Source organism: Tamandua tetradactyla, chromosome 1 (genome assembly GCF_023851605.1).
Source record: "Tamandua tetradactyla isolate mTamTet1 chromosome 1, mTamTet1.pri, whole genome shotgun sequence".
NCBI classification, from domain to species: domain Eukaryota; kingdom Metazoa; phylum Chordata; class Mammalia; order Pilosa; family Myrmecophagidae; genus Tamandua; species Tamandua tetradactyla.
The window spans coordinates 111,067,733-111,089,919 of record NC_135327.1 but is presented as its reverse complement, the minus strand read 5'-3'; the positions used below and the strand labels follow the sequence as shown (position 1 = coordinate 111,089,919).

Genomic DNA, 22,187 nt, shown 5'->3' with positions numbered 1-22,187 from the left:
ATGAAACTGAGATAAAGTGGTGTAAGTAATTTGTTCAAGTGGGTAGAGTTTATGATTTGAACCCAGACTATATAGTTTTAGGGACTGTGGTACAGCCCCCAAACATAGATTATCTCTTATTATTAATTGCCAAAATCATCCCACTCTTCCATTCTGTAGAGATACAGAGTTGATTATAAAGTCTCAAGTGTGCATAAATTATCCATCTCTTCCCTTTCTTTGAAAGAGATTATGTACCCACACTAAATCTGTGATTTTTAACAGCTGTGATTTAAAAAGTAAGTCAGTCTTTTTCTTACTTTCTTCCATTCATTCATTCACTAAAATAGTTCTTGAGTATTATTATGTGGTATGCAATCTAACAGGTGCTGGAGAAATGCTGTTGAAATAAACACACATAGCCAAACCTTCAGGAAATCTAATGGGGAAGACAAAATATAAAGCACAATTTTAAAAAGTAGTATACAGTAAAAGGTCTTTGGGAGATTATAACATAGAGTCCAATTTGAATTAAAGTCTTCTCCAAGGAGGTGAAATTTATGCTAATGTACAAAGGATGGGTTCAAGATAGCCAGGAATGTTGGTAATTACACTCGCAAAATAAATATTAGGGTGACCAGAAACCACTTAGCTGCTTAATTCAATGGGGGCTTCATGCTTTAGTTTACCTAACCTTGTTAGCATTTACCTGTCTGCACCTCAAGCTCCTCCCTCTTGAAAACTATCATCATGCCCCATTCCAGGCCCTGTGGTTGCTCCTTCTAAGTCTCCCCTTGTAAATACTTTCCCTACAACCTCAATTTAAACATTGACATTCCTCGGAATCGTCCCTTAGACCCTTTTCTCCTCTCACTGTGATTTCTCTGTGTGAATTTGCCCATTTTTATAGATTCAGTGAAAATTGCTATTTAGATGATGCCCAAATCTAAGACTCTGGGCCAGATTTCCTTATACCATCAGGTCTAAACTTGAATGCTTAACCTGGCCCCAAATCTTTTCCTTCTTCTGTATCTTACGACTTGCCTCCACTCAGCATCTTAAACCAAAAGCCTAAGCCTCCCCATTGGTGACTACTGCCTATCCTTTGTCCATTCCAGTCAGCCAACACGTCCTAAATGTCAGCACCTTAATTTATTCCCACCTACCATTACCTTCCATGTCTTGCCTAGACTGACACACAGTGCCATGACTCTTCTCGTGTGCCTAGTCTTTTATCTCCCAATCACACCTTTATGACAAATCCTGAGTGTTCTTTTTCTTTTGAAAGCAAAAATCTATTAATGTTACAATTTGCATACAACCCTACAGAGGCTTCTTATTGGCCTACATGGTTTTTTTTTTAGCTATCAGTGCTGTATCAGGAGTTTTCCAGGTATAATTTACAGACACAAACTCAAACTGGTTTAAGCAAGGAAGGGAATATATCACTACCAAAACTGAAACACTTTAGGAGGAATTTTAGTCACCACTAAATTCAGATGTTTAATCAGTTAATTTGGGTTTCTTTAATAGTGCTTTACTCTATGTTTGCTTTATTCGAAAGAAGATTCTTCCCAATAAATATAAACATGAAAAGTTGTAAGCTTTTCATCTACAAGTTTCAAAAGTATAGCATAAAATGTGACCCTCTGTTTTAGTTTGTTAAAGCTGCCGGAATGCAATATACCAGAAATGGAATGGCTTTTAAACAGGGAATTTATTAAATTGCAAGTTTACAGTTCTAAGGCTATGAAAATGTCCAAACAAAGGCATCCAGATAATGATACCTTGGTTTAGGAAAGACCGATGGGTCTGGGACACCTCTGTCAGCTGGGAAGGTACATGGCTGGCATCTGCTCGGATCTCTGGCTTCTTGTTTCTCTTTTTTTTTTTTTGTTTTTTTCCTTGGCTTCTTGTTTCAAACATCTTCCCCTGGGCCATTTTCTTTCTTTATCTCTAAAGGTCTCTGACTGTGTGTGCTCTGTCAGCACTGTAACTTTTTCCAACATGGTTCCCTCTTAAAGGGCTCCAGTAAGCAACCCCACTTTGAATGGGTGGAGACACATCTCCATGGAAACCACCTAATCAAAAGTTACCACCCACAATTGGGTGGGTCACATCTCCATGGAAACAATAAAAAGATCCCACCCAGCAATATTGAATGAGGATTAAAGGACATGGCTTTTCTGGGGTACAGGACACTTTCAAACTGGCATACTCTCTTTCTAAATAGTTCTAATACAAATCTGACTTTATTCATGCAGTTACCTGACCTGGCCTGTGGCAAGCATCCACTCAAAACCTGGGGAATGAGGACAAATTCACTTGAAACCCATGGACTGTGGGTAGAACAAGATAGTTCATAGAATATAGAGCTGCTCTTTCTAATTCATTACATGGATATTAATATTGAATGGCAAAATTTTCAGATGTCAACCACCTACAGTTGTAAAGTTTTTATGGTCCTGGGCCTGTTCACCCGCCCAGTCTCACATCTTCCCATTTTCCCTCATACCATTTCCATCAGAATGAGCTACACTTAATTCCCCAGATGTGTTCTCTTATATGCAGATACAAATACTTTTATATTTGCCAGTAACAGTTTTTTCCATTCATGCAAACTGTTAAAAATCCTTTATGTAGCTGTTCAGACATCACTCTCTCTATTTATGGGTTAAGTGCTCCTCTGTTGCCTGATTACTAGTCAGTCTTCTCCAGGTAGATATTAAGGTCAAACATGGATTGTTGTCCACTGCTATATCCCCAGCATTTAATATTATAAGTGCTTGAAATATCTATGTTAAATAAATAGTCTTAGAAAAATATTACATGTTTGGACTTTCTTTATCTGCAACATAATTATAACAGCACTTCACTAATAAGACTTTCTGAACTTTTAAAAGATAATATTCATAAAGTATTTAGGACAGTGCTTCGTGTGCCTAGAAGGTATACAACCACCTCATTTTGTCTTTTCTTTAAAATTGAAATAATTCTATCAACCCATACCATGAAAGCAAAATCCATCTAATACTACAAAGGTCTAATTATTCTCTTAGGATACTGTTGGGTCGGGGGAGCAGGGGAGGGCTCTGCGTCTGGAATCATGACATGGCTTCAGAACGGGAAGTGGGCCCTTATAATCAAAGCTTTTGCGAATCCGACATCTGACCACTCATTACTCAGCAGACATCTGTCCACTCATTGCTCAAGGACATCTGACCACCCGCTGCCCAACCCCCTTGCATAATGACCCCTTGCTTAACGTGCCGCCCCTTCCCGCTATCACCTGAGCCCTGCCCTTAAAAACTGCATGCGCCAAAGTCCTCGTGGATTCACCTCACTCCACCGTGGGTTTGGTGAGCTCTGCCCGGGAGCACAGCCAATAAAAGCACGCTCAGACAAAACCATCTTGTCTACTCTCCTTCCTCTCCCATATCCCGTTCTTAAAACCTTTCAGATAGGGTTCCACAAACAATGGGCCTTCCGACTGAATCAGGCCCATTGCCTGTTTTTGGTTTTTCATTTTTTTAATACCAAAGAATTTTTACAAACTGATTGGATTAGTTTTGGTATATCCACCTAATGGACTTCTTGTATGTATTAGCTGTGTGTTACAACAGTATTTATTGACATGAGAACATCTACATATATTACATGAAAATCAATTTTCAAAAGTGTATGATCCCATTTTTTCTTTTTACATTTTTAAATGGTTACATTTTAACATTTTAAATAGGATCTGTATAATATCTTCTAGCTGTCTTGGGATCCCAATGACTGAAATATTTACTATATGGTCCTTTAAGAAAAAATTTGTTGACCCTGTTCTAAGTATCCCATAATTAGCTGCTATGTTGTTCAGGGTTAGCGTTCCGCATCCCATTTTGAGGATGGGAAAAGATGACTACCACAGTCTCTTCTGTCCTTCAGGTTATGGTTTTTAGTTCGCATTTGTCATATTTGAAAGTCTTATAAATCAAAGTACTAAGGAGATAAGTAATTAGTAATTGTGCTCTAAAGCAGTGAGTGGTTCTTAACCTTCCTGCATCATGGCTGTTTGGAAGATCTGATTGTGGAATTTCTCCACAAAAAACCCTATTTGTATAAACCTCCCAAAGAATCAGGTCTCCCTTCTTCTCATCTATGGGCTACTTAGAGATTTAAGGTCCATGGAATGAGAACTTGTACTCTACCAGTGTCTCTTGTCAAAAAATGTAGTTGCTTATTGAAGAGTACCAGTAATTACAAAATCCATAGAGACAGAATTTTTCTATTTGCATTATCTGTCTGCTTTCCTTTTAGACGGAGGAAGTAAGCTGTCTCAGGAATAAGAAGTTGGTTGATAGACATTATGATTTTTTCTAAAGTTGACTCTGAAGTTGATTTCACTTTCTCCTCTTCCTTCAATGGCAGGAAGATCTTTTAAAAAGTAAATTATAAATATGGGGTATAAAGGAGGCTCTATTATGATTCTCCAATTGGATTGCTACCCCTCATCTTTCATTTGGATGTTAGGGAAGCAAGATACTTATGTCAAAGTAAAACTCTTGATAAAGCTTTTAGGACTTTACTTAATGCACTCCAACCTCATAGGTTTGGCTCATTCTCTGAAGCTGAAAATAGCTAACAAATGGCTTTCCAGCACTGGCTGGTTTCTATTGTATTTCTGTTCTGTTTGTTGGCATGCGTGATATAGGGAGATGACATCATAGCTTTTAAATCTTTCTCTCATTAAGAAACTTATTATAAGTTTTCTTAGTAAGAGATAGTTTTATCATCTATCTACCATCAGGGTATTGCAGAACAAAATTAAAAATTAAAAATCCCTTCAAAAATGAATGTAGTGAAAAGGCAAAATATCTGAAGCAAATGTTCAAAGTAAAAAATGTGAAAATATTGAAGCACAGGAATATATCTAGGTGTGTGCCCACCCCAGGTAGGTGCTCACGTATGTTTCCCCATATTAGAACTAGTTTCAACATCTACCTTAGGGAACCGCGGAATCCCAGAGAAATGTTCCAAAACATGACTTACATTGAGACTCCTTGTCTTGTGGGTGAACTCAGGGAGATGGATTTCAGATGGAATAAATTTTCTAGGTATAAAAGCAATCCTTATTTTGTAGCATCTTGTATGGGTAGGAGTTTGGGGAAACAGTGTCTGTTAGCCATAGGAGGGCCTCTGGCCAGCATACCTGGCCTCAGGTCCAAAGAGGCTTTGGAAGAGCACCAAACTGTCTCTATGGGAGTGGTCACTCATGCTCTACCCTAGGGTAACTTTTTTTTTTTTTGCATGGGCAGGCACTCGGAACCGAACCCAGGTCTCTGGCATGGCAGGCGAGAACTCTACCTTCTGAGCCACCGTGGGCCCCCCACCCCCAGTGTCATTTTATAAAATTCTCATAAAGCTCTTAAATTAATGTGTGTAGACTGCTTTCGGTGAGGTCTGCAGATGTCCCTTGTGGGGTGTAAAGATGAAGAAAAAAGCCTCTATCCTCATGGAGCTTGCAATGGAGAGGGTAAGGGAGAGGATGTGTATGGGCAATTATAAAAGAACGTGTGTTAGTGCTTCTGAAATTAAAGCAGAAATCTGCCTCACATCATTACAGCATACATACTCCGTGATGAGAAAAAAGAACTCTCCCCAAAAGAAGTGCCATTGACTCCGTTTGGCTCCTTAAACACTCCATGGAATGGCTGTCATTTGGATGTGCTTATTTTACCCCAGAAGGTATCCAGCTTAAAGTTCATTTTTTCAGCATATCAGTTCTCTAAAATATAATGTTAATTCAGAGTTCCTGATCTAAAATTTAACTGCAGACTTAAGTTTTCAGCCAGAGAAAAGTTAAATACTGTTTAAAGTAACTTAGTCTGTGTTTTCTCACTTCACAAGAGATACAATGCAAGTAAACCCCATTCTGTCTGGTGGCCAGCCTGGGGAACAAAATGATTGTTAAATGACATACTGAGATGATGAGAGAAAGGAAGCTACCAAAAGTAGACATAAACCTCTATTACCAACACCACCAGAAGAGTGGATTTTTTGTAGCAGTAGCTTTCAGTCTTTAAGGACAGATTGAATATTGTCATCTTAAATATAATGAGAAAGTATATGATATATTATTGAAAGATATCTATCAAAAGGGTTAATTAAGAAACTTTCGGAAGTGGAAAAGGAATTGTTTAGTCATCTGGAAAATTAATTTATTTGAACTTTATGATCCCTATGCTTCAAATAAGGGTGGTGTCATTGTACTAATATATATATTAGATATATATATATATTAGACAGCAGAATCAGAAGGCATAACCAATACACTTTGACATCTTATATAATGTAATACAGTACAGAACTCAAGTTGTACTTCCTGATGTATTTGTCCTTGAGACCCAAAACATACATCAGCATTTGGGTTGGGCCTTGTCCAGTCCTATGTTGAAGAAAACAAATAAAATAAAACAAACAAAAAGAAAGAATTAATTTATGGTCTCTAAATACAGTGCCTTTAATATAAATAGTAAATGTTTGTTTTCCTAACCTATAGTTTATTTCAAAGTGAGTTGCTTTTATATGAATTTGAGAAAGTGTTGAAAAGTAAAGTGTCCTTTGTGAGCATCAAAGAATATCATGTCAAGAGACATTTCAAACTATGGGTCACATTAGACTATAGCCTTCACAAAAAGTGCTTTGTCAACTTTGAAGTTTGCTAATTTTATAGCTTTTGATTAGATGGTTTCCATGGAGATGTGTCTCCACCCATTCAAGGTGGGGTTGCTTAAGGGAGTGTGGTGAAATTTGAAGGAATTATACAACAAATGAAATCTAAGTCTGTAAATGAATAGCATTGCATCAACATTAATTCTCTGCTTTTAATGGTTGCACTTTGTTTATATAAGATATTATATTTAAGGGAAGCTGGGTGTAAGCTACACAAGAATTGTCTGTACTATTTTTTGCAACTACTATGTAAGTCCATAATTATTTCAAAATAAAGATTGAAAAAATAGAAGCGTTCATGGAGCATTACCTCAGTGTCATCCTATCAAGCATAGTACAAGCCTATTTTCCTTCAAACCTCTTATAGTAGACTAGCCCCCTTCTTGCCACTCAAGGTGAGGCTCTTGGATTGGACTCCATCCCAAGCATACATCAGCAGTCTTCTTCCACCTATTACTGCATATCCATCTTGCTCTCTACTGGATCCTGCCAGCCAGTTTGTAAACATAGAACATCTCCCACTTAAAAAAATGATGTCCCTCACTTGCCTGAAATCCCTTCCCAGCCACCTGCTGTCATTATCTCCTCACTTTCATAGCCAAGCTTCCCAACACGTGCATATACATATATATCTGCACATATACACCTCCTCGCCTACCACTTTTACTTTGGCCTGTACCAATGGTCATGGGACATTCAGTGCTTGCGGGAGAAGAGCTCTGGAGGGAGGCCACACCACTAGATCCAGCGGGCTCCTCACACAGCTTATCATGGGGCTCAGTTTACACTTGTCCGTGTGGCTATTTGACTAAAAACTGTCTCCTCACTATATTCAGACCAGAGATTGTCTATTTTATTATGACTTCACTTTCAAACACAGATGGCTTCCAACTGTCTAAGCCTACCATTAACTGTACATAACGATTCAAAAATGCATTTCCACAGTTCAGAAGATCTCGTTGTTCCATTGATACATATATCCCTATTTATTTGAAGTATTCACATGGTCATCTCAAATGCATCTCAAAATTATCACATTCAAAACTGAATTCAAGATCTTCTCCCTAAAACTTACACCTCCCAGTACTCTACATTTTAATAATCAGCACCTATGTGCATCCAGTTACACAAGCCTGAAATGCAGGAATTATTCCTACATTTAGGAATTATAACATCCAAAAAGCCCTCAAGTCTTAAAGTTTTCATCTCATAAATATTATTTGAATGCAGCTCCCTGTTCTTTTCTGAGAGGCTGATATTATATCCCACCTACCATCTCTCATTCAAACGGGAAGATATTCCTAGTTGTCCTTTATATTTCTACCTATTTATATGTAAATATTTCAGCACATATTACATAAAATGTAACACTAGGTATTATATATTATCAAATAATGATGTACAATTTTATGTCCATATCAATATGTTATATATTATATTTTTATAATGATATATATCATAAACTATTATGTTAATACTATACTTTAACACATGGAAGTAAAAACGCAGATTACTTTTTATTGGTATATTAGTATGTAGGTGAACGAATCCTGAAATCACTTGGCCACTGTGCACCAAATGAACAGTGGCCGAGTGCTTACTCTGTGTAAGGCACTGCCCGAGAATGTCAGGAACCAGAAAAGCATGGGACAAGTTCCCCCCTCCGATGCCCTCAGCTCTGAGCTGGGATGGTTGTGTGGCTGGACTTGTAGGGTTCTGTGCCCACTTCACTGGCCACTTCCCTCACTTCTGACACTTCATGCCTTCTACATGCCCCTGTAGTTGAGACCTCAACATGCTTTGTCACAAAGCTTGACTTAAGACACTTTAATAACAATAATGAAAACTTTTACAGTGCTTCAAAATTTAAATACTTATGTATATAATATTTTATTTAATCCTTACACCAACCCTAGGATATCAGCACTGCTGTTTCCATTTTTTATGTTTCCTTTTCCTAAAGTCTCTCAGTACGTGACAGAGCATGGGTTAAACCAAGGGGCTCTGACTCTCAAGCTTATGATTGTTAAAACCATTGCCTGGATATTTGACAAACTGTACAATGAGCAACGCAGAATTAACTGTAATTGGTTTTCTCCATAAAAAGTGGTTAACACAAAAGGCTTCTTTTATTTGTTCTCATCAAGGAGTTTAGACGTGCAGTGTGGGGCTGTGTGTGAGTCTGTAGCCTCTGGTGAAGAGCTGAAACATTTGCAATCAATCGAAATCAAACACCTCGCAACAGTATTCGCCAAATGATGTTCATTAAGTGAAGCTTTTCTTCTCTCACAACCTAAAATAATCTTGTTTTGCAGAAAGAAACAAGAACTGTGGCCTGGGGATATTCAGAAAAGATTCCACCACAGAAAACAGAATGCGGAAGTTGTTAGCCTTTTTGCCTCTACGAGCTGTTAGGAGATACCTCGTGTTTAAAATCACAGCCTGGCAAACTCCACTTCCACTGGTTTTGAAACTGAACTTATAGCATCCTGATATTCTCCCCACTAAGCTGTATCAAAAGATCTACTGGAGCAATTTGAAATTTTCAAATATCCCATTTGTAATTAATGAATTTCTGTTTATTCAAAGCAGGGGCCTACTAAAGGAAACACGGCATTTTTCTAAGGCATTTTTATAGGAAGGTATTCCTTCTTTTTCATTAACAAAATTTTTCTAAATGAATGTTTTTCTTTTCTGCTCATCCTTGCATGTTATTCAGTTTATGAAAAATTTATTTCAAAGATTTTTCAAAGTCTCAGAAATAAAGATCTTAAAAAAACAATAGTGCTATTTAGAATCTTTATCAAATTGATCAGATATCCACTGTTTGCCTTTTTTCATATTTATAAATATTTTAAATGCTACTCAACAACCTAATTTTATTTTATTTTTCCGTTTCTACAAATCATTTTTGCTTGACATATTTTTTATTAGAGAAGTTGTAGGTTTACACCAAAATCAGTTAAAAAGTTCAGAGTTCCCATTTTCACTGTTATCAACACTTTACATTTTGTTTTTCATCCATATTTATTTAACAAGTTTCTTGGGAAGTTGCCATGTATGTTAGGTTTGTTTTGAAGTATAAGTATAAAGAAGTTCAGCATATCCCCAAAGGGCTAATAGTCAATTTGAAGAAATAGTATATCAATAAAACAGTTATGAGTATATGACCATCTTTGGGTGTGCCAAAGTATGTGCTATGACCTGATATTTTCAAAATAAAGGTTAAAAACTAAAATTTCGGGAGTTCAGGAAATGGTGCATAAACCCTTTCCCAGTTTATAAACAGTGAGGGTATGGAAATTTCTTAAAGCATCACGATTGTTTGGCCTTTTATATGATAAACAGAGGTGAATTAGGAAGTGTTTTGTAGACCCTTGTTTGCATTACCATTAACTATGCTTATTACCCAGTAAATAAAACCCTTATAAAATGACTTTAGTGTATAGAAGACTTAAGCCATTATATATCAACATTATTGCCATAAATTGCCAAGTAATGATTCCAGTTTCTTACCCAATGAGCCACTGCCTGCTTAATGAAGAGAGCACAGACATGCAGATTTTCATCCACATGTCCCTCATTTTTTCTTATATAAACCATTCGCACATATGGATGGGTAGATAAGAGTATGGTTTGATGCGTGGATGGAGGGATGGATATATAGATAGAGACAGACAGACTGACAGACAGGTAGACTTACTAATCATAGGAATACAATATCAGCATCTCTAGAGAGGTTGAAGGTTTGGGCATTGCCTGATGCAGGGCTAGGAAGTCAGTGTCTCCCGTCACACATTCCATTTTTCCCACCAGTGCGATGGCGAAGTCTACCTTGGGAGTCCCAAATCACAGATCCTGGCATGAGAAAATGTGAAAAGTATTTTATTAAAAAAAGATAAAAGCTGCACACACACAAAGAGAGAGATGGATTTCCCTTGTTTGGTTGCTCCCTGTGACCTTCCTAAGGTCAGTTTTTATTAATTGGCATCATTGAAAAACCACTGACCCAGAGCTGATGGTGCAGTTGTAACTGAATCCTCAGCTGTTTCAATAATCTTTACATATTATTAATTCAACTAACAAATGTATAAATAATCTTCACATATCATTAATTCAACTACAAAGTTTATAGATATCAGAATTTAATTATAAACCTACAGTATTTATTTTACTGGTTGATTTTTGAACTTCATTTTCCATTAATAAAAACACTGAGTTTTTACATTAACAAAAATGGTCACAACAGTCACATATATGAGTTTTACTTAAGAGCAAATTGTTGGAGCCAATTACATTATTGTATTGAGAAATATGCATGCAAACACACACCAGAACACACATACACATCACCTATTGATGAATATCACACATTCATAGTGTGCATCAGAATGATTGATGAATATTGTGGAAATTGCCTGAAATTTGTCAGATTATGCTGCAAACAAAATATTAATATTTCACTGAACTTTTTTTCGACTTTCACCTAACACAATTTCCACAGTTGGTGATGGCAGGCTGTATTATTGGGAGATTTCTCTGTTACTAGATTTATCTTCAGTTCTCTATTCTTTCACAGAATTGAGTTTTGTGCTTTCCTCTTTCACACCTGTGCCCTGTGCCCTGTGACTCCTACGAGGGCAGACTGATGGCTATTGACTGATGGCTGCCCTGGTATTGCGGTTCAGCCTTGGCAATCATCTTCAACAGCTCTGATTTGAGAAACCAAGTAGACTCTGGGCATTAAATCAAAACCAAACAACTCATTTATACCCACAATATTTTACTTGCTCTTTCAGAACCTGTATCTCCTAAACAAATCAATATGTCTTGGCTTTTTAGATAAATTTTTTAGAAACAATATCATCTAGCAATTGAAGTATAACTACCACGTAACTACATGAAATGAAGGCACTTCTAATGCCTCCCATAATGATGTGTGGTTTTCTTTACTTGGATTACAGGTATAATAGGAAAAAAAAGCTGGTGTTTCTAAGTGTTTGATAATGACGCTACATGCCCCTATTCTAGTTAAGTTATTAAATAACTCATGTTTTGTGCTCTGGCTTAAAATGGCACATACTTAAGAGTTTAGCATTGCAAAATACTCATTACACAGAATAAGAAATAAGAAAATCACTTGTTTTCTATCTTTTATCAGATACATACAACTTACCTCTTTGTAGTGAGGTAAAGGTAAACTTTTTTTGTGAATTTGAGATGTCTTTTGAACTGACTTATCCATTTGATGGAAATAAACTCCCAATGGTGATAGGTAGCATTACCTATAGAATTAATTGGAGGTGGCTAGATATCTTAAGGGATCAACCAAGAAAACTCTTCCTTGTAATGTTAGGTATAAAAGCTTGATGAACTAATACTGCAAGTTAGAAATACATAAAAATCTTACTTTAGGCTTGTCACAATGTTTTTGCTACACACCCACCCACACGCAATCACAAACATATCGTGGTTCAGCTTGCTAATGCTGCTAGAATGCAATATTCCAGAAATGAGTTGGCTTTTACAGTGGGGATTTATTAACTTAACATTTACAGTTCTAAAGCCAAGAAAATGTCCAGATTAAGCCATCAGAAGGAAGTTACCTTCTCTAAGGAAAGACTGCTGTCATCCAGGATTTCTCTGTCACATGGGAAAGCACGTGGTGATGTCTGCTGGTCTTTCTCTCCTGAGTTCTGGTTTCGATGGCTTTCTCTTTCAGCTTCTGTGGGATCCTTGTGTATTTCTTCCAGAGCATCTCTCTCTAAGCTCTTGGGGCTTTTACTGTTTTCTATCTTTTTCACAAAGGACTCCAGTAAAGGATTAAGTCCCACCTGGAAGGGGCTGGGTCACATCTCAATTTAAATAGCCTAATCACAAGTCCCCACCCATATTAGGTCAGCCTCAAGAGTGGATAAAATTAGGATGGTCTTTTCAAGGGTATATAACAGACTCAAACGAGCACAGTCCGCCCTCTGCACCCCCCCAAAGACATCTTCTTTCCATGTGCTAGATACATTTATTCCATTACAATATCACGAAAGCCTTAAATATTAAATATTTCATAATAATATTAAGTACAAAATTTCATCAAAATCAGTTAAGGCATGGACTATCCTAAGGCAAAATTGTCCTCTGGCTGTAGACCTGTGGAAGTCAGAACAAGTTGTCTGTTTCCAATATATGATGGAGGGACAGTCACAAGATAAATGTTCCCATTTCCATAGGGAGAAATTGGAAGGAAAACAGGTCAAAGTTCCCAACTATTCTTAAAACCTTCAGGGAAATCTCCATTAGATTCCAACTTCTGAGAGTCATTTACGGAAAGATGTTTTATCCTGCGGGCTTGAGAGAATGGCAGTCCACCCTGCTCAAGGGTTTGCACAGTATCCTGCTCTCTCCTAACCCTGGGATGAGGGCTCCAGCAGCTCCAAGCATTAGCGTGTCTGTTATCCATTCTAACCTCTTCAAGCTTCTGGGTGGCACCCAGATTCTGTTCCATCTTTGGGGCACACACTCAACTCCCTTAGAGCAATGGGATGGTGGCCAGGCTTTACCCAATCCCTGGGGAGTGGGCCCCACCCTCTCTGAGGCCTGGGGTGGAAGCATCTTCCTGAACAATGGGGTGGCCAAGCTCCTCTCAAATCCCCAGGCATTGTTGAGCCCTGGGATTGTAATCGTCTTCCTAAACAACAGGGTGGAAGGCCTACCCTCTGAAAACACTGGGGCAAGCTCACCCTCTCCACATGCATGGGTGTGTGTGCCGGTCTGAAACGGTTGTATACCTAGGAAAACCATGTTTTAATCTTATTCCAATCTTGTGGGGCCAGATCTGTCGTTCAAGGTGGGAAACTTTGATTGGATTGCTTCCGTGAACACGCCCAGTTGTAAATGTAAGCTTTTGGTTAGATTACTTTCATAGAGATGTGTGACACACCCAATTGTGAGTGTGGTCTTTCGATTAGCTGGAGATAAGACTCTGCCCATTCAAGGTGGGCCTTGATTAGTTTACTAGAGTCCTTTAAAAAGAGAAATATTTTGGAGAAATCTCAGATACAGTTGCTTGGAGAACAGTTGCTTTAGAGCTGATAGAGACAAAGACGTTTGAAGATACTTGGAGTGCTGACAGAGAGAACAGATGCTTAGACATGGGCAGAACCAAGCAGATGCTGCCATGTGCCTTCCCAGGAGATGCTAAGCAAGCTAGGACCCAGAGTTGCGTCCTGGAGGAGCTAAGTGAAGGTCCACAGATGCTTAGAGAGGAAACCACTGGTATCAGAAACTGGAAGTAACAGAACTGGGGACAAGGACCAGCAGCCACCAGCCACATGTCTTCCCATGTGACAGACATCAGCCTTTCTTTGGAGTTAAGGTGTCTTTCTCCTAATGCCTTAGTTTGGTCATTTCTATGGCCTTAGAACTATAAACTTGTATCATAGTAATTTACCTTTATAAGAACTGTTCTGTTTCTGATATATTGCTTTCTGGCAGCATTAACAAACCAATACAGTGGTCTGCTCTCCCGGGCCAAAGTTTCTTGGCGCCAGGCTTTAGCTTTCATGATTCTGCTTTTGAAGTCATTTTTTCTTCAATCTGTCCCTTTTCTGTCCCTGTTAGTCCAGACTGGCAGTAGTTCCATTCATACAGCTCTCACAAAAACAAACAAACAAACAAAAAAACCTAGTCAGTTTGGCATGGAGCTCACAGTTTCTAACTATCAGACAATAGAACTTCCCACAAATCCTTTCTCGATAACTCCATGTCCAATCCTGGCTTGTTCTGAAATGGCTGGCTGGTTTCATGTTTAGTTAAACCCTCATGTGGGGCACTATTTGCTGGAGACTTAATTTCCAAGAGCTGAAAATATTCCAAGCTAACAGTTTCTGGTTTCTTCACTTCTCAGCTTATCCCTTTCCTCTTGCATTTTACTATTAGCTGCAGGGAGAAGCCAGGCTGCATTTTCCACATTAAGCTTGGAAATTTCCTCAGCTAGATATCCAAGCTCATTGCTTTCAAATCTTACCTTCCATCCAATGCAAGGAACCTATTTTCCCAAATTCTCTGCCACTTTACAAGAAGGGTTGCCTTTCTTCCAGTTTGCAATGATACCTTCAACATTTCTGTCTTATGCCTCATCAGAAGTATCTTTAAAGTTCTTATTTCTGCCAACAGTCTCTTCAGAGCAGTCTAGGATTTTTCTATCAAGTTCCTCACAATTCTTCCAGAATCTTCCCCTCGTCCATTTATACAAGTGTTCTAGCATTTTTGGTATTTGAAAATCACAGCACCTCACTTCTCTAGTACCAAAATCTGTTTCAGTTTGCTGAAGCTGTCTGAATGCAATATATCAGAAATGGATTGGCTTTTACAATGGGGATTTATTGGCATAAAACTTAAGTTCTAAGACCATAAAAATGTCCAAATGAAGCCATCAGGAGGAAGCTACCTTCTCTGAGGAAAGGCTGTTGGCATCCAGGGTTCCTCTGTCACCTGGGAAGGCACAGGGTGACATTTGCTGGTCCTTCTCTCCTGAGCTCTGGTTTCTATAGCTTTCTCTCTCAGCTTCTGTGCATCCTTGCATGTTTCTCCCAGAGCACTTCTCTCTAAGCTCTTGGGGCTTTTACTGTTTTCTATCTTTTTCACAAAGGACTCCAGTAAAGAATTAAGTCTCACCTGGAAGGAGCTGGGTCACATCTCAATTGAAATAGCCTAACTACAGGTCTCCACCCATATTAGGTCTGCCCCAAGAGTGGATTAAAATAACATGGTCTTTTTGAGGGTATATAACAGATTCAAAGGAGCACAGTCTGCCCTCTGCACCCCCAAAGACATGTTCTTTTCATGTGCAAGATACGTTCATTAGGTCTGCCCCCACAAGAGTGAATTAAAACAACATGGTCTTTTCTGAAGTACAAAGCAGATTCAAACCTGCATATCCCCCTTGGAATTTCCAAGCAGACTTTTAACACGTCTTTAAATCTCAATAAATGGCTAGGTTGAATAAAGTAGATGAGTGTAATGGTTGTTGGGAGAGTTTTTGTTTTTTTGGTCCTCTTGTTTTTGCTAGATTTTCAGAACTTTACTTGCACAGAGAAGTTGTCTTCCTATAAATATTGATAGAGGTTATTCCAAAAATTTTCTACCCAAATTAAGTTAAATTTTTTTCTAATTATGACCTTAACACTACTATTCATAATAATTTTTGGTCAAAGTATATGATCACCACTATCCCTAGAGGGGAAAACCTGGATTTTCTAAATCCCACTACTGTTTTCCAGCTCTAGAAAGTCTTGTACCTAAGGAAAATGATAGGGAATGGAAAGAGTGTAGGACAGGAAGAAAGAGTTTCATGGTTTCTAATTTTTCATACATGTTAGAATCATTTGGGAAGCTTTTAGAAATCTTGATGCATAGGTTATCACCTATACCCATTAAATTAGAATGTCTGGAGGTGGGAGTCAGACATAAGTGTTTTTTTTAGTTTACTTTTAAAATGTTTTACAAATAATCCCAATCGCAAAAGAGATTAGGAATCATTGTTCTTGTTTTAGCTCTATCTTTATGAACTTGGGAAACTCATTAGCATCATTAGTTCCAGTTCTTTACCTATGAAATAAGAGTTATTGAATTCAATGATAGTGGTGATGGGAGGTAATAATGGACTATCAATCTTCTTCTAGATACAACCTATTTTATGTTGGTAGAACATGGGTTACAAAAGTAGGAAAAACATATTCTTTATCTCTATTCCAGTTCAGAGATGGGAACTGAGCTTCCATCTCTAAAAATATTTATACATAGCTTGTTTCTTCATTTAAAATTTTTCCTAGTTACTTAACTTTGTTTATGCCTGCCTACCTAATTTCCCAATTTTCCAACCCACTCTCATTTGCTGTTCTTATTCTTTATTCTTCTTCATAACTAGTATCATTACTGACATTATGTAGTTATTTATTCATTTAATTTATATATTACTTAATTACAATATGAGCTCCATGAGCATAAGAAATTGATTTTCTTTGCTCACTGTTTGAACCCAATGTGCAGAGTGTTGCTTGAAACATAATAAAAAATTAAATACTTGTTGAATGAATGACCCAAAATTAACACATATTTAAAGCTATACTGTTAATATTTTTATAGGAGTCCAAATTTTACTAAACTATTACCACTAAAAGCTCTGCTTTAATATATTAAGAGTATATTTTGTTATAAGTGAAAATTTCACATGAAAATAAGATAAAACTGAAGACTTAAAGAAATTGCATCAGTTTCTTTCTGGTTAGTTTCTCACAACTCTAGGGGCACATATCCATTCATATCTGTCCTGCAATTGGCAACTAAGAAGAAGTTGTCAAGCAGTGGGACAGAGTAGTGCTTCTCAAACTGTGGTACTGACAACCTTAGCACTTAACATGGATTCAGGTGAAATAAGGTTACATATTTTGCATTTTTATTTTATTTATTTTAATATATATTAGAACAAATATAATTTGCTTATAAAACCAATACCTTTATGGTTATTAATATTTAGGGCAAAATAAGCAAAAACTTTACTTTAAGATTATTTAAATAGTAAGAATGGCAAAGTCATGGAGATAATTCTCAAAGGTCTGAAATTTGGAAAACATGAACGAAAATAAATGCCAGAAGCAAGGTGTGGGCTTGAAGGATATGAAGGCTAAAGTAAGCTGATCTATAGACTTCTTTAACAAAATCAGTTTAGTTCCTCTAAGATTGATTTAGGGGAAGCAATATAAGTCAGGTGGCCAAAGGGATAAGATGGTAGGTGTATTAGCTAGGGTTCTCTAGAGAAACAGAATCAGAAGGAGATATTTGTGATATAAAATTTAGAAAAGTGTCTCACATAACCATGGGGAAGTAGAGTCCATGGTCTGAAGGGCAGGCCACAAGCTGGTAACTCTGATAAAATTCCACAAAAAACTCTCAGAAGAGGCTGGCTGGACAACCGTGGGAACAGAAAAGTCCAAAATCTGTAGGTCAGGCTGTGGAGCTGGCGACTCCGATGGAGGGCCTGGATGAACTCCACAGGAGAGGCTCCCTGGCTGAAGCAGGAAGAGTGACTGTCTTCTCTGAATCCTCCTTAAAACCCTTCTGTGATTAGATTAAGCATCACTCATTGCAGGAGACGCTCCCCTTAGCTGATTACAAACACAATCAGCTGTGGATGCAACCAACATAATCATGATTTAAGTCCATGAAATGTCTTCATGGCAACAGAAAGGCCAGCCTTTGCCCAACCAGACAAATGGGTGCCATCTCCTGGCCACGTTGACACATGAATCTGACCATGATAGGGGTTAATTGTCTCAAGAGAGAGTTTTTGCCATGTGTGGTGGGAGAAAGGCATTAGTTCTAAATGTCCTGGAACACAGCTCTTGGGTACCAGAATCCTGCTGGTTTTACCAGTTTAAATGCAGAATTTTACTAGCACTACGGCAGCTACAAACAGACTTTTTATATAGGAATAATTTTTCAATAATATTTTGTTGTACTTTCATATTTATTATCCTTCTTGTTGAAATATTTGTTAATAAGCACTGTGTAAAGTAATAACTAATCTATTATTTATAGATTTCTATATACCAAAATTTATGAAATACTATTCTCTGTGAGAGGAAAATATGAAAAGAAGTATATAAAATACATTTTCTCCTTCCAAACCAAAAAACTAATACAGAATATAAGGAGTTTTAAATGATCAAATTGAGTACTCTTAAAGCATTACAAATAGGGATACTTCTATCTCTTGTTTTGCAATTCTCTGCCTGCAATTTCATTTATTGTATAATTGAATGACTATTATCTTCAAGACTGGGTTAAATTATAATAGAAACAGTATCCTATTTGAGTTGTTTTTTATTTTAATGGGGAGGTTCTTGTTTCTATGTCAAGTATCATGCTGGTTGTTGGGTTGATATATATTTATATTTGGGGTTAAGACTATCAAATAATTCTTATTTTATTGCATGTTTTATAACATAAACAGATGTTGATTTTTGTCAAGGAAAGTGTCTACTTTTATGAAAATTATAATATCTTTTTTCTCCTTAGTTCTAATTAATATGACAGATTCTGTAAAAGGATTTACTAATAGGGGATTAATTTTTAATGTCCTTTTTGATTCTTTGAAAAAATATCTGCATGGATATCATAAATGAGATTGGATTGTAATGTTTTCTACTGTGATCTTTGTTGCAATAGTTCAGACATACATTTCTACATAAAAGGAATGTGTAAGATTTCCTCCTTTTTCTATGCTCTGAAATAAACATTGGAATTATCTGATCTTTGATGATTGAGTAGAATTCCCTGTGAAAGCTCTAAGCCTACTTTATTTTGAGGGGGGAAGGTTTTTCTACAACTTAATTTAATTCTTATATGCTAATAGTCTGCTTAGACTTTCTCTATCACAATCAATTTCGGTAAGTGGTGTCTTTCTAAAACATGATTCACTTTATTTAGGTTTACAAATGTATTTTGCATACAGTTGTCAAAAGTAGTTTCTATATTTTACTTTCATTTCCTCTGTTTTGATGTCTATTGTCCTCTTTCATTTCTAAATTTCATGCTTTTATTTTCCTTTTTTTTATTAATTAGTTTATTATGCAGGTAAGGTTTTGTTAATTTTATCAAAGATCCATATGAGGGATTTATTTATTAGCTCCACTGTGGGTTTTTTTGTTTGTTTGTTTCCTGCCTAATTAGTTTTTACTTACTTCCTCTTTGTATTGATTTACTTGTGTACTTTCTAGTTTTTGTTCTACTAATTAATAGATTTTTACTTTTAAATTTTGAATTTATAGATATTTAATGTGATCAGATTTACTCTATAAGTGCTTTAGCTCTATTCCATAGATTCTTGTTTTTTGTATGCTGTATGGCGGGGCCACATTTCATTCTTTTTCCATGTGAGTATCCCATTATTGCAGCACCATTTGTTGAAATTTTGTTATTCGTTTTTTGTTTGTTTGCTTATTAGTTTTGTTTTGGGAAGTGCATGGGCCAGGAATCGAACCCAGGTCTCCCACATGGCAGGAAAGAATTCTACCACTGAGTTACCCTTACACTCCCTTTATCTCATAGATTCTTAATATTCTGTATTTATTATAATTTGTGAACAATTCCATGATATGTTTTATACTTCCCTTTTTGGTCTGAGATTTGTTTAATTTCACCCTTTTAAATTTCTGTTTGAAAAGTCTATTTTTTAATTATTTTATAATTTCAGTTTTATGGGATCATATAAAATGCTGTTTGATTTCTTTGTAGTTTTTGGACTTTAGTGATGTTTTCTTTGTGACTTAATATATGGGCACTTTAAGTGAGGGCTCCATATATATTTTGAAAGAATGTGTATTCTCTTTTACTGGGGATCCAGAGTTGGAGATAATATATATTTATATTTATATATATAAATATATATATATTTATATATATAAATATATATATATATTTATATATATATATATATTCTAAAACACCTCTGTAGCACTGGGCAGTGGTCCATGGGCAGATGTCTACCATGCTTAAGTTTTGGAGGTGGTGTTCCACACTGCATTTAGCCCACCCCACCTGATGGCAATTTGGATTGGTGCAATAGCCAATGAGATCTCCAATCTGATACATGGTGGTTTTATTTTCCATGGTATCTGCTATTATCATCATAAGAGAATGGAGCCACCTGATCTCCATTTCTAACCCAACAGCTCATCAGATTCTCCAGTGGCCATACATTCTACAGTGTCTTCTTTGGCTTGCTCGGTATTCTCAAAGTCAAAGACTTGTCCTCTCCTTAACAATCTCATCACTGAGATGGGCAGGCAAAGTACGGGTGGGTGGTGGTGGTATATAGAAGCTGGTCTTCCCACTCACCCAGTCGGCCAGAACAGCTTTGGCTGCCTGTTCCTGACTATATATGTCTCCTTCTTTTTCTTCCCCAATCGGTGGGCCACTGCCATCAGAAAGTGTTTGGTGGTCTGGAACCCAGAGATACCATAATAGTTGGAAATTTCCTCTAAGCCGAAGCACTGCAGGATGAAGGTCACTGGGTCTGCCAGCTTCTGTACATGGATGCAGTTGTGCAGGAAGGTGTCTACCTCTGAGTTGGGTCCTAAGACAACACTTGGAGCATCTAGCAGCTTGACGAACTTGTCCAGGTAGACCTTCTGCATGAAATTGGTGGTCTCAGGAACAGCTCCCACACTGCACGCATGGCTGCACTTCAGGCTATTGATCAGGTTGCTCTTCCCAACACTGGGAAGGCCCACAACCCCCACGTGGATATGGGTGCACCCTTCACCAAGGCGGCAGCAGTTCCCCAGAACTCTCATGAGGTTTTCAGCTCCAGAACAGGTCTTACTTTTCAGCAGTGACTCAGAGGCCTGGTCTACTGGCACATTGACCTGATGCTGGATGCTGGCTTTGAAAGCTACGGTTTGCACTTCATTTTGAATGTAATCCAACCACTTTTCTACAAAGTCCTTGGGGGCCAGGTCAGTCTTGTTCAAGACAAGGATTAACTTCATATTGCCTTCCACCTGCAGGACAGCCACTTCTTTTGGAAGCAGCAGCAGCCTAATGGGCCTCTAGCATCTAGAACTTCCAGAATCACATCAGAATATTCTACCATTTTACAGAATTCCTTGTCATAAGCCTTCCTCATGGCCGTATCATCCAGCTGAGGAAACATATTTAATTCCTGCAAAACTTCCTTTTGCTCAAACTTCTTCTGGCATCTCAGGATCTGGACAGGACTCTTGATGGTTCTGTGTCTGTGTCCCTCTTGCTCCCAGGAAGCCTGCTGCCTCTCCCTTGTCTCCTCTACCCTCTTCTGCTTCAATTCAGCCTCCTTTTGACATGATCATTGAAGTGAGTAAGCTGAAGGATGGAGGGCATGTTGAAGGCTGCTTTATTGCCATCTTGCTTTGCAGTCTTCCAGTAGCCTTGGGAGACTTTACCTGCCTTTTTAGTTTTGTGTCTAAGTGTCATCATGATGACCCACTTGAAGGAGGTAGGTTCAAAGTTGCTGACCTTCTTCCTGTAGAGGTGGAGGGAGAACCAGTTGGGAGACAGAGCTGGGAACCTCAAGGCCAAAAAGCTTTGTGCCTTCTGAGCCCCCTACACTCTGGGGGAATCTGAGAGGAGAGGGTGTTATGGAAATATGGTTGGCGAAGGAAACTCACTCACTCCTCTGGCTCCAACTTCCCTGTATGACTTGTATATGTCATGACTCTAGAGCTCTCACTTCTACTCATTGTCTTCATAAATATGGTCTCTTGCTTTCTGAAATTTCCTAGAAAAGCTTCCTTCTCCCGCTTTTATCTAGGCTTTCTCCTTTCTTTGACCCTATTGTTACTATTCCAGTCCCTGCTTACTTGAATTTTCTTTCCATCAATTTCTTCTCAACAAATAGTGTTTATTTTCCTAAAACAAAGCTTCATCTAGATAATTTCCAGACATCTTAA

The 22,187-nt window shown here is 37.6% G+C and overlaps 1 pseudogene; it reads right to left on the bottom strand.

Moving 5' to 3' along the window:
- The window catches only part of LOC143681152 (guanine nucleotide-binding protein-like 3-like protein pseudogene), a 33,049-nt pseudogene extending 11,335 nt beyond the window's left edge, over window positions 1–21,714 (bottom strand).
- Window positions 21,715–22,187: the final 473 nt, after the last annotated feature.